Source organism: Mus pahari, chromosome 1, assembly GCF_900095145.1.
Source record: "Mus pahari chromosome 1, PAHARI_EIJ_v1.1, whole genome shotgun sequence".
Classification (NCBI taxonomy): Eukaryota; Metazoa; Chordata; class Mammalia; order Rodentia; family Muridae; genus Mus; species Mus pahari.
In genome coordinates this window covers 59,378,150-59,389,738 of record NC_034590.1, presented here as the reverse complement: position 1 = coordinate 59,389,738, position 11,589 = coordinate 59,378,150, and the positions used below count along the sequence as shown (strand labels likewise).

The 11,589-nt window shown below is 36.5% G+C and overlaps 1 protein-coding gene and 1 long non-coding RNA gene across 12 annotated transcripts in view; one reads left to right on the top strand and one right to left on the bottom strand.

Annotated features, from left to right (window-relative positions):
* Positions 1-8,342, top strand: part of LOC115065088 — a 48,877-nt gene extending 40,535 nt beyond the window's left edge. For all 3 annotated transcript variants that reach the window (XR_003844894.1, XR_003844892.1, XR_003844893.1), the window contains 4 exons: positions 2,653-2,851; positions 3,783-3,842; positions 4,807-4,894; positions 7,659-8,342. This is a non-coding gene — a long non-coding RNA (uncharacterized LOC115065088). The remainder of the gene's footprint in view (positions 1-2,652; positions 2,852-3,782; positions 3,843-4,806; positions 4,895-7,658) is intronic.
* Positions 1-11,589, bottom strand: part of Grm5 (glutamate metabotropic receptor 5) — a 477,051-nt gene that overhangs the window by 33,352 nt on the left and 432,110 nt on the right. The window lies entirely within an intron of this gene.

The following is an 11,589-nucleotide window of genomic DNA, read 5'->3' as shown; positions in this document are numbered from 1 at the left end:
AGGGAGGGAGGGAGGGAGGGAGGGAGGGAGGAACGAAGGAAGGAACAAAGGAAGAAACCCCTACCTATCATCCTTCTTTGTTCCTTTCTTTCTCTTTCTTTTGTCTTTTTTTTTTTTTTTTAATGGTTACTCTGTGTACCTTCAGCTGTACTGAAACTTACTCTGTAGACCAGGCTGGCCTAAAACTCAGAAATCTCCTTGCTTCTGCCTCCCAGTGCTGGGATTAAAGGCATGCGCCATTATGCCTAGCCTGAGAACAAATATTCCAAAAGATAATGTCTGAGTACAAACAAACAAAACCACTCCCAGTTTTGCTTTATCACCTATTAAACTTCCATCAATTAATGAAGAATATTTTGATCAAATTTAGATGACAATGAATGAGACCAGTAATATCTCAAACAAATTAAAATTCACTGTAATCACAACATTCAGGAACAGTGGTGATTCATTATATAAAGGGACTATTTTATATGCAATCTATCAAGATCAGCCAGACATTATGTCTCCACAGAGATAGTTCAGTTATCACAGATCCAAATCTTTAAGCAATCATTTATAAGCCTTTCTCCTTCTAAAGCAAAATACTTTAAACATGTCTGTAAGAATAACTTACCAGATCTAAGTTTTTGCATTTCCTTTCACAGGTCCAGGGGCAGGTGGAAATGTTTACATGGTGTATTAGAATATTACATGTCATGTGGTTGTAAGCAAGAATGAGGAGAAATGGGATAATAGAGGGTGATAAGGAAGGATATGCTGAAAAGAAAATTTACATATGTATGAATTATAAAAATTATAAACATCAACTATTAATTAAAAATAAAAATGACTTATTTTTTTTGAAAGATGAGTTATTATTGAGTGTAGACTTACCACCTGGATTTATTTACCGAGTATTAGATAAGGGATTCTCTGATGGTCACTGGACACAAATTTCTAAATCAGATACTTTATAGTTGTTGGCGATGAAGAGGAGGGACAAAATGCCTATAAGAAGCTTACAATTTAATATGGTAAGGAAACATGTATTACAGTGCGAGACGCCCCAATCTTCTCATTTGATATGTATTGCATTATCATAATCTACTTCATGAACATGCAAAAGTTATGTGAATTCTTTAAGTACAGGGTCTTGCCACACTGTAAAAGCATGTCTTGAACTTTTAAGATCCATAAATCCTCTTGCTGTAGCCTTCTGTGTAACTGACACTAGTACATATGGTTTCATTGTGCCTAACAAGTAAAAGAAAAAGAAATTGAACATACTAACAATACAACAAAATCTTATGAATTCTACATGAAGAGATTTAGAAGGTCTTATGCAGATATAATTTGTAAAATAATTTTAATATTTGGATTAGGAATTGGGGGGTAAGAATATGTTTTCTATATTTAAAAATACAGATGAACAGTAGGCATTGGTAGAGGCAGAGAAGATAATCTGTGCAGAAGCACAAGTATAGAAAGCAGAGAGATATCTATGGCTGGGCATATCTCTGTAGCTATGGCAATTTGGTCCTGTCAGATGGAATATGCTTGGGTTCCCTGATGCATGACTACTGTTGGGACACTGGGGCTTGGTAAGGCAACACAGAATATGTGAGTAGCTATGACAGAATGTCTTGGGAATATAGTCTTCGGTAATATCAGTGAGAATACTTCAGAGGAGATAAAACAAGTGTGAGAAGTGACTGCCTATATTTGATGTGTTCAGGGGAATTGAAATGTCAAAGATGATACAAGTTTGAGAAATTAGCTTCAAGTTGCAGCTTTTACCCAGAGAAGGTATATTAGAAATAAACTCAGTAATAAGGTCTAGAAAAGAAGTTGTGTTTTATTTTTTTAGTCAAAACACTTTCTTCTGCTGACATGCCTTATGCATTAAAATGATTCACACTCTCAAGACATTTCAAAAATTGACTTAAATATTTGCATGAAATGTATGCTTAAGAAATTGCTGTTATTTATAACTCTAATTGATCACTTTGAAAATACACCTTCTGGGGTCTTATACTTTAAAATACATATTTAATTATTTTTAAATGATTTATGAATACAGCCCATTAAGTTCACCTATTGTTGCTCATATATAATAATATGCTTAAGGACTGATCACTTGGGATTGGATAGCCTATAAGAGGGCTAGTCCCTAGAAAAGACTGACTCACCTCAGTAGCCATTAATTGCATAATTAAACAGAGGTAATGATCTTGAGATGGGGCCTAGGGGAATAAAGAGTTGCAAAGGTGGTGAGGGGGGCATGGAAATGATATATTACTGATGTATGAAATTCTCAAAAGCATTTAAATAAAAACTGTTTAGCTTTAATTGTGTGTATTATGTATGTGTATGTCTGTGTATGTGTATGTGCAGGAAATGCAGGTGCCTCCAGAGGCCAGAGGCTAGAGGCCTTGGAACTCCTGGAGTTGAAGTTACATGCAGTGATGACCTACCTTACATGGGTGCTGGAAACTGAATCCCATTTCCCTAGGAGACCAGTGTGTAGTCTTAACCACTGAACTGTATCTCTAGCCCCTGGAGTCCTACACATTCTGAGGGACAATGTTTCAAAAAGTGTCTATTGGTAAAAAGTAAACACAAGTAAATTTTAAGAAATGGAGTGAAATCACATGCTTAATTTGTCCCTAGGAAACAGTCTGCCATTTCTACTAGTTGTTTTCAAGTTGGTGGTGTCTACAGAGAAGTTAACTCATCCTTCTGCTGTGTGGTTGCTTTCCTAACCAAGTTAGACCACTTTTGGACATGAGCTGGATTGTAATGGAGAGAAGAATGAGAACAGAAAGAAGAGTTATTAACAGAAGCAGAGAAGACAATGAATAATTCTGCGGTTGGTTGAAGTTGAGATACTCAGCTAAACCTAATTACTCCTGATAACTTCCCAGATACCACTCATGATATCAGTCTGCCGCTGATTCCTGCAAAAACTTCGATATCCTTATTCACATAACCTTAATGTTTTAATTTCTGGTAGTCTTGGCTAAGACCTACAGAATCACACTGATTGTGAACTCAAGGTTGAGTACTTTAACCTATATGATCTTGGTTAGTTTACCTATATCCTGCTCATAAGTCCCTGTTCTCCTTCTATAGACTAGGCATATTTAAACTTTTGGATAGAATACCTTAGAGACTGGTTTTGAATAAAGCTATAATTGTAGAAACTGCAAAATGGTATTTTCCATCTCCCCTTTCAATTAATAATTAGTACCTAATTTTAATCACCACTTATTTATATTAAATATTATTATTTTCTATGAATAGTAAAGGCAGCCTGATCTTTTGTTCCCACTGGAAGTGAGGTGATGCAAACATAGCTCAGAAGGTTTACTCCTTCCTAGAAGAAGCCTCAGAAAGAACCTTGGGTTTTTTTACTTAAGTTTTAGAGTTAAAACTCTCAACTCTAATACCAGAACTCAAAAGCTAGTTTATCCATTTATCACTTTAAGCAATTTACTTATCTCACTAATTGAAAGCACTCATAGCATAATGCTCCTAAGCATTTTCTTCTGAGGTTGTAAAAGTTTTATTGAAGAGGGTGTATGCATTTTCACCAGTAATTAGAAAATATTAAATAACAGTTCAATTCTGGGGAACAAATACTTGAAGTATGACCCATCAAATTTGAATGAAATTTCTAGCATCAAAAAAATGACAATTTGGAAGTCATTTAGTCTAGACTGTCTGTTGATTTTTAAGACAGATAACTTTTTAAAAAATATAATAATGGTATTAATGGAAATAATGTTGACTTTTTCCAGCTCTAAAATATTTCTACATATGTGGAAATGTCACGCCCATGATGATGCCAAACTCAATAGGTAAAATTTTGGTGTGTTCATTACCTCAGTTGATATTAAACTCTGTACAAGCCACACTGGCAATCCTCCTCTAAGGCTACACATAGCTGCACCTAATAGCTTAAACATACATACTCTCATGGGAGCTGCCCAGAGAATCTGCTTGCCACTAGTGGCCTGGAAAGGAACAGATGGACTGAAGGCTGGGAGATTGGGTAGGAGGGCAGGTTGTGGGAGGGAGGAGAGAAGGAGGGGAGTTTATAAACAGTTGACACATAAGGTCTGCTGCTTCACTGGAATCACTAAGGATGGTCAGAAATGCCCTGGAGTTTAAAAGCTGTCTGCTCCTCTCAGCCTGCAACTCCCTTTATGTCTGGCACTATTCTCCCTGGAGATGCTGTCACAAAGCAGTGGCTGCACAGTGAATACAATTAAAGGAAAGCCTCTGGAAATGTCCAAGGGGAAATTAGATAACATGTGCTTTGATGCAGGGATTTGGAGTTTGAAGGTGAAAGAAGACAGGAAAGATATCAGAAGCTTGTGTCTGCTTTGCTCTGGCTTATATTAGCATTCTGCCAATGCACCTTTGAAAGTTCTCCACTGAAGTCAGTGTGCTCAGAGTTTCTCAAGTGTTATCAGATACCTCACACACTTTATATTAAAGCAACTTAAAGTTAGATTTCTCTTGTACAAGAATGGTGAGTCATTTTTTCCCTTTACATTGTAATAATCAATGAAAGAAAAAACAACTACATACTTGTCTTTGCGGTTAGAATGTTTGGCTCTCTTTTTTACAGCCATGGAACATACAATTTTTGTGCATTGAGTGGAAAACCTTACTTTTGGCCTGGTCAATGCCAACCCAAGGCCTTGTACCCAGTGGGGAGAGATTTCCTGGTAGACATGCCCATGACCATGTCTGCATAGAAGTTGCTTCCTTCTTTGCCATTTTCTGTAATGTAATGATTGACTTTTTCCTTTGTAGAATGCACCAACTGGCATGCGTGGCTCTCATCAGTAGAACAAGTTGTTCCTACTCTGTCCAAGGCTCACAGAGCTACAGAATAAAAATGGTAAGACACAGAAAAGGGGAAAGTTTGGGTGGAGAATGTGGAATTGTTTTCATCAATTTGAACTATGGTCATATTTCTGTGGGAGCATCTTTGTGATTAATAATAGATGTTAGAAGAACAAGCCCACTGTGTATGACATGACCCAGGGCAGGTGATCCTGAGTTTTATAAGAAAGCAAGCTGAACAAGCCACGGGAAGCAAGACAGTAAGCAGAACTCCTTAATGGCCTCTGCATAAGCTCCTACCTCCACATCTCTGTCCTGCTTGAGCTCCTGCACTCATTGCTATTGATGATGAACTGTTTGTTGTACGGAACTGTGAGTGAAATAAAGTCTTGCCTCCCAAAATTGCCTTTGGTCATGGTGTTTCATCACAGCAGTAGTAACCCTATGACATGGTGTGACTAGCCAGTTTCCCTCTACTTGCTATACCAGCCCTGCTTGCTGATGTGTCTTCTGAACTATAATGGATTGTATTCCCTGACCTGGAAACCAAAATAGACTATTTATCCATGATGTCACTTCTAGCCAGGTAAATATCAGGAAATAATACAGATTGCTTCAGTTTTAATTTTTACGGAAATGAATGCTAACCATACAGAGATTCTAACCAAATTATATGCTCATACCTTTACACACCCCTCTAATTAATCATACACTTCCATTTAGTATTGATACAGTGGTTTATTTGGATGAATACAGGATGAATACTGAATACAGGATGACAACTAGTCTCTTAAATTGGGCAGTGTAGAAGGGCAATATGCTCCTATATCAGAAAGTAGAGATTAAATGATTTTTATTCATCCGGAGACACAGTGAAACGTCTCTGAAAGGCAGAGTGGAAAATACACTTAAAATTTCAACAAACACCAAGCCTTTCAAAACAAGAGTTATTATCTTATCCTCAGGTGGGTAGGTCATGACTTTTGGTCTAGTGATTGTAAAACCAAAGTTCTAACAGACAACAAGCAAATGAGCAAACAAACAAAACAACAATCAGTACTCCTAATCATTTCAAACCTACTAAATTAGGAATTCAGGGCTTAGGGACTTGATTCTATAAAATAATAATATGCAAAAATACATGGAATAATGTGAAGATACACATGGAGACTGTTTAATAAATGATGTTTCTATTGGTAACTTCAATATATTCATTATGTTTTGGTGTGAATTCTTGATTGTTTAGGATGAACAAGTTCATGATGGATCAATGTTTGTTTGAAGCCATAACTTTTCTTTTTTAAAAGCTTTTACTAAGAAAGGCACATGGATAAATATGAGAAAATGGAATCATTAGTTTGCCTTTTTTCTCTTTACCACTTTAACTTAGCAATGGGGAATCACATTTTCTGGTAGTTTCTACATTCTGAAGTGGCTCATTGTGACCAAAAATAATAGGAGGCAGCAACCAAGTTTGTGAACAGCATAGATACTGTCACTATGTTCCTCAATTTTTATCTATTTATTTTGATGTAGACAAAATGAAAAATGTCAGCATTTTTACTTGCCTCTCTAGAGAACTTCATGTTATGCAACATAAGGGTTCTTCTAGCAAGTCATTATTTACTCCTTAAACATTTAATGCCACAATAATTTTACAAGATAAAATCACACTTATTATGAAGGACTGTAGTTACACCTATAGATACCCTTATGAAACCGGAACACAGAGTTGAAAAATAGTTAAAACCTCCCCAAAGAACAATAAACTCTGCAGAAATCTCACCTGCAAGAAGAAAGCAAAAACAAATCCAAACCAAAACCATCCAGATAACGTTATCTTAAGCCAACTGCCAAAGAATGGAGATTTGGAAAGTGATGTCTCCCTAGAATTAGAATTGAGCAATTTTTCTCTAGTAAGTCTCTCCCCTCTAGGTGCAGATGTTCTCATCTAGGTGCTGACTTCTTAGAAAATGAAGCTTTGGAACCCTCTTTTATATTATACCACCTGAGTTGTGCAGTGGGCGGACCTGAGCTGGCAGGATCCTACGAGTAGGAGGAAGAAGCTAACTTTGCATTAATTTGGACTTTGGTATATAATCAATACTACAAATATTGATACCCTGAGAGGTACATATTTCTTTCCTCATGCTGTAGAGTCTCAAAGAGTTTAAATCTTTCCTCTAGGGCTCCTGAATTTAAAGGTCGGAGCTGGAATTAGAATTTATACTTTAAGGCAAGACTCTTCATGACAACACACCACCTCTAATTTATAGTATGAAAGACATAAAATAGGCTGTGTTGTTCCACAACATCAACTTGACTGTCCACCCACTTGGGATCTTTATTCACTTCAGACACTACAAATCAGAATAAATAAGGCAGAAATATATTTGCCATGATCATACTGAAAAATAATTACAGAAAAATGTTATATATGGTTGAGAAAATGACTCTGTAAGAAAGGAAATATTTAAGTAGAAAAGGGCTTTGACAACTTCTCTACCTGGCTTTGAATCAAAGTTTTTGTTCCACCACCTTTAATTCACTAGCTAAGAGTTTTACTTTGCCTCTATTCACGTACTTAGGACTTTTCTCTTATCTGTGAATGCAGAATAATAATTTCTAACACTAAATTTAATATAAATTTCTGAATGTTAGTAAATTTAAAAACTGATTAAGATATAATTATATGTGTGTGTGTGTGTGTATAAAAAACAATTTAGCATAGTAATCACCATAAAACAGTTGCTTGATGCATGCTAGTATATAAAAGACAAAGTAATTTATTGGTAACTCACAATAACTCTGTTTTCCAGGAGAGAGAAGAGGTGGAAGATATCTATGTATTGACTGGGAATGGAGATTGTCGACATACTGCTATTTTTTGAAAGCGGTCATGAGAAGTTTTTTTTTTTTTTTTTTTTTTGACAAGTATAGTTATTGAGTGGTTGATAAATGAAGTTATGAATGGGACGCTGGGGGAATGTGAAGGCTGATGATTCCCTAAGGTTAAGATTCTGAGAACACAGCAAAGAAGCCTGTTTTTCCTTTCCACTTAAGCTAAAGTGTGAAAACAAGAAGATAAAGAACAGGTCAGGCAAGACAATAAAAGCTATCTGAGGGAGAAAGAGCAGCTCATGGAGGGTGCCATATCGAGAGTTGAAAACATTTGTGGATTGTCTTACAGTACCCATGGAAAGAGCCCTGAATATAATGTGTAGAACCTGCCTGAATTAAATGCATAGACTCTTATTTGATCTATTTTGTTTTTTGGGTTTTTTTTTAAGAGTTTATTTTTCTCCCAAAGCTTATTTTTGCCCATGCTTTTTTATCATAGATTCATAATAGAGCACTCCATTATATCACTCAATTTATTTGTATCTAGTTCTATGGCATTCAAGAGATTAAGATAAACCCAACGATGTTTTCTTGTTTCTCTGTTTTCTTGGTTTTGTTTGCTTTGATCTTCGTGTCCTCAGCATGAGAGAGGGTGATGTCTATGGAGCACATACTTTAAAAAAGTATAATTTTTGAGTTGTCTTATATTTTAAGGACAAAGTCTTATTAGATAAAATCTGGACAACAAGGCCAACAGAATGAATACATTCTCTTTACTGTGCTAGAAATAAATTTTTCCTTTTAAAAAATGTACAAGCTGAGAAAAAGTTTGGAAGTTGTGTAAGTTTGGTTCAGCTGTGGTTCTTTGCACATACTAAATCATTTTGTGTTCATGTATATATACAGGTCCTGTAGATGGGCTGTCTGGGTTTTGAAAATCCATCCTTTTGATTTTTTTAAAGCAACAGCTTTCATTATGAATCTTCACATATGAAAGCTGTGTGCTATATGAGCCTTGAGAGCTGCTGCTTAAGAGACTTAGGATCAATCCATCCTGTACGCATGCTATCTTGAGAACTGCTGACACTGAGGAAATTATAAATGTCTTCGAAGGAGCCTTGAATAGATGTTAAAAGATTGTACATATACACTAGACAATTGATAGATGCCTACAGGACCTAGCACAAAGCTTGACAATGTTCAGGTCTCAGTAAAGATACGTGAATAAGTAGGAAGAAAAAAAAAAAAGATGTCAAGAGTGCGTGCTAGCCGGGCGGTGGTGGCACACGCCATTAATCCCAGCACTTGGGAGGCAGAGGCAGGCGGATTTCTGAGTTCAAGGCCAGCCTGGTCTACAGAGTGAGTTCCAGGACAGCCAGGGCTACACAGANGAGTTCCAGGACAGCCAGGGCTACACAGAGAAACCCTGTCTTGAAAAACCAAAAAAAAAAAAAAAAAAAAAAAAAAAAAAAAAAAAAAAAAGAGTGTGAGCTGCTCAATAAACAAATGCTCTAAAACTCCAGATGGGGAAAGCTATGTGACATGATTTAACCTGACTGAATTTCTTTAAGGAATCTTTGCCTTGGGAAATAAATAGGATCCATAGAGCCAAAAGAGCCACAAAAACTCAAAAGAGTGAGAAATAACATTCACCTCATTCTGCACAGACTAATAATGCCTTAATGAACTCTAAGTAATTGGAATCACCCAAGCTCTGACAATATTTGGAGTGTCTTGGAATTCCAGGCATGTTTTAATTTGGCCAATAGATATCCATGAGGTAGTAGTTGGTTTAGTAGATAGCCAAAGTGTGGCCTCATAACAACGTTAATCAAAGCAATGTTAATTAGTTAATTAAAACAAAAGTGGAAAGTGATAGTTTCTAAAATTAAGTTAGCAGCAACAATATTAATCATACTACAACTTGACCACAATCCCTAGGGTGTATTTTTCTTTTCTACTAATTTAGCTACAAAAGACTTGCTGGATCTTAAGAATCCAAACCCACGTACCTAGAAACTCACGATCTTATAGGCCCAGAACTAAGGCATATAGGGTTTAATGATTTATTTAGATCAGAAGTAGTTTCACATTTATTTGTCAATTTCTGACTGAAGTGAAGGCCTTAAACAGAAGCCTGGCATTACCCCCTTGACAATGATTTGCTGCTGTGCCATGTCACATGTGAAATTAGTGTCTAGAGCCCAAATGTTAATCACAGGGACCTCTATACATTGAAGGCATAAATAGCATGTTTCTATATTAAAAAAAAAAGCTGTAGTGACTCATTCCATTTAAATAAGACTCTCCCTTTGCTATTTATATGAGTCGAATGACTGATTCTGGGCCCTTTGCTTTGTGCTCCAGTGCAAGCCAGCTTCACTTCCCAGAAAACTGCTGGATCAATTAGAATGAACAGTGCTCCTTCCTTGGGAGATTAGAGAGCCCAAAGTCATTCTCACTCAACACCCAAAGGCAGAAAGAAGTTGGCTCCTATCAGCTCCTTCTCACTAACCACGACCTACCCTTCAGACACCTTACACATATTTTCTGTTTAAGCTACCATGCTGTTTTCCACAACAAACCATTTAAACATCATTTCTTCATAACATTAAAGGGTGTTTATAGCTCATATGTAACTTTAAAAGTGTAATATGTAATTTCTTTTACTTTTAAAAATTCTCAAGTTAAGACGTTTGGAAATTGGCCACTTTTGGTTCATCTGCTGTCTGTGCATGGCTGAATCACTTTCTGTGCATGTGCACTTACAAGGTGGTTTGGATGTACTGTCTAGGTTTGTCAAATAACCCTTGTGTCCTTTATACTGAAAGACTTTCTCACGGATTCACATGTGTGTGCTTTGTTCATGCACACCCTATTTCCTTCACTTGACTCTCCTTCCCCTTTCACTGCTTCCCTGGACCAGTTCTACCATAGCATCCTTTCAACTTCCAAGATTTGTGTTACACATACATGGGAATGGAAATTATGAGCAAGAGCATGCAACTGATTAAAACCTTGGTGCTGTCTTTCTGGGTCTGTTAAATCATCTCTTTTAAAAAGTGATTTTTAATGTGACATCTTCATGTGTGAACGCCATTTACTTTACTCATATTCACCCCATCCATTTTCCTCTCTTGTTCTGCTCTCCATCTCCTAAGGATCCCTTCCTCCCCCTAAGTAATATCCTTTCTACTTTAATTGCACACACACTCACACACACACACACACACACACACACACACACATACACACACACACACACGCACACACTCACTCCTCTATTGATAAATTGGTTAATAGCAATACATAAATTACTGATATTCTATAATCATATTTAAATAATTGTGTGTGTGCATGGATGTGTCCATATGCATGTATGCTATGGATCCTGTATATGAATGAAAATATGATATTTGCCCCTTTGGGTTTGTCAAATTTTTTTTTTACCAGTCAGTTCTCTTTTGGGCCTTTCTTGAAAAGGCTAACAGGTTTTACATAGAACATATTACAGGTTTTCTCTGTGTTCCTAGGTATATAGCTATTTATAGTTTATAGATTTGCCTGCATATACAAGAACATATTTCTATAATCAAATATGTTCTTGACATATGTTATTGTCTGCAGACCCTCTTTTCTGCATTTTTTCCTTAACAGATTCTTATGGTATTTAATGTTCTGGTTCAATTTTATCACTTTTTGTTTGTTTGAGACAAGGTTTCTCTGTGTAGCCCTGGCTGTCCTGGAACTCACTCTGTAGACCAGGCTGGCCTCTAACTCAGAAATCCGCCTGCCTCTGCCTCCCAAGTGCTGGGATTAAAGGTGTACACCACCATGCCTGGCCCTATTTTACCACTTTTAAAAAATGTATTATAAATACAAAATATGTTGGTCATTTGTCTCAAGAGG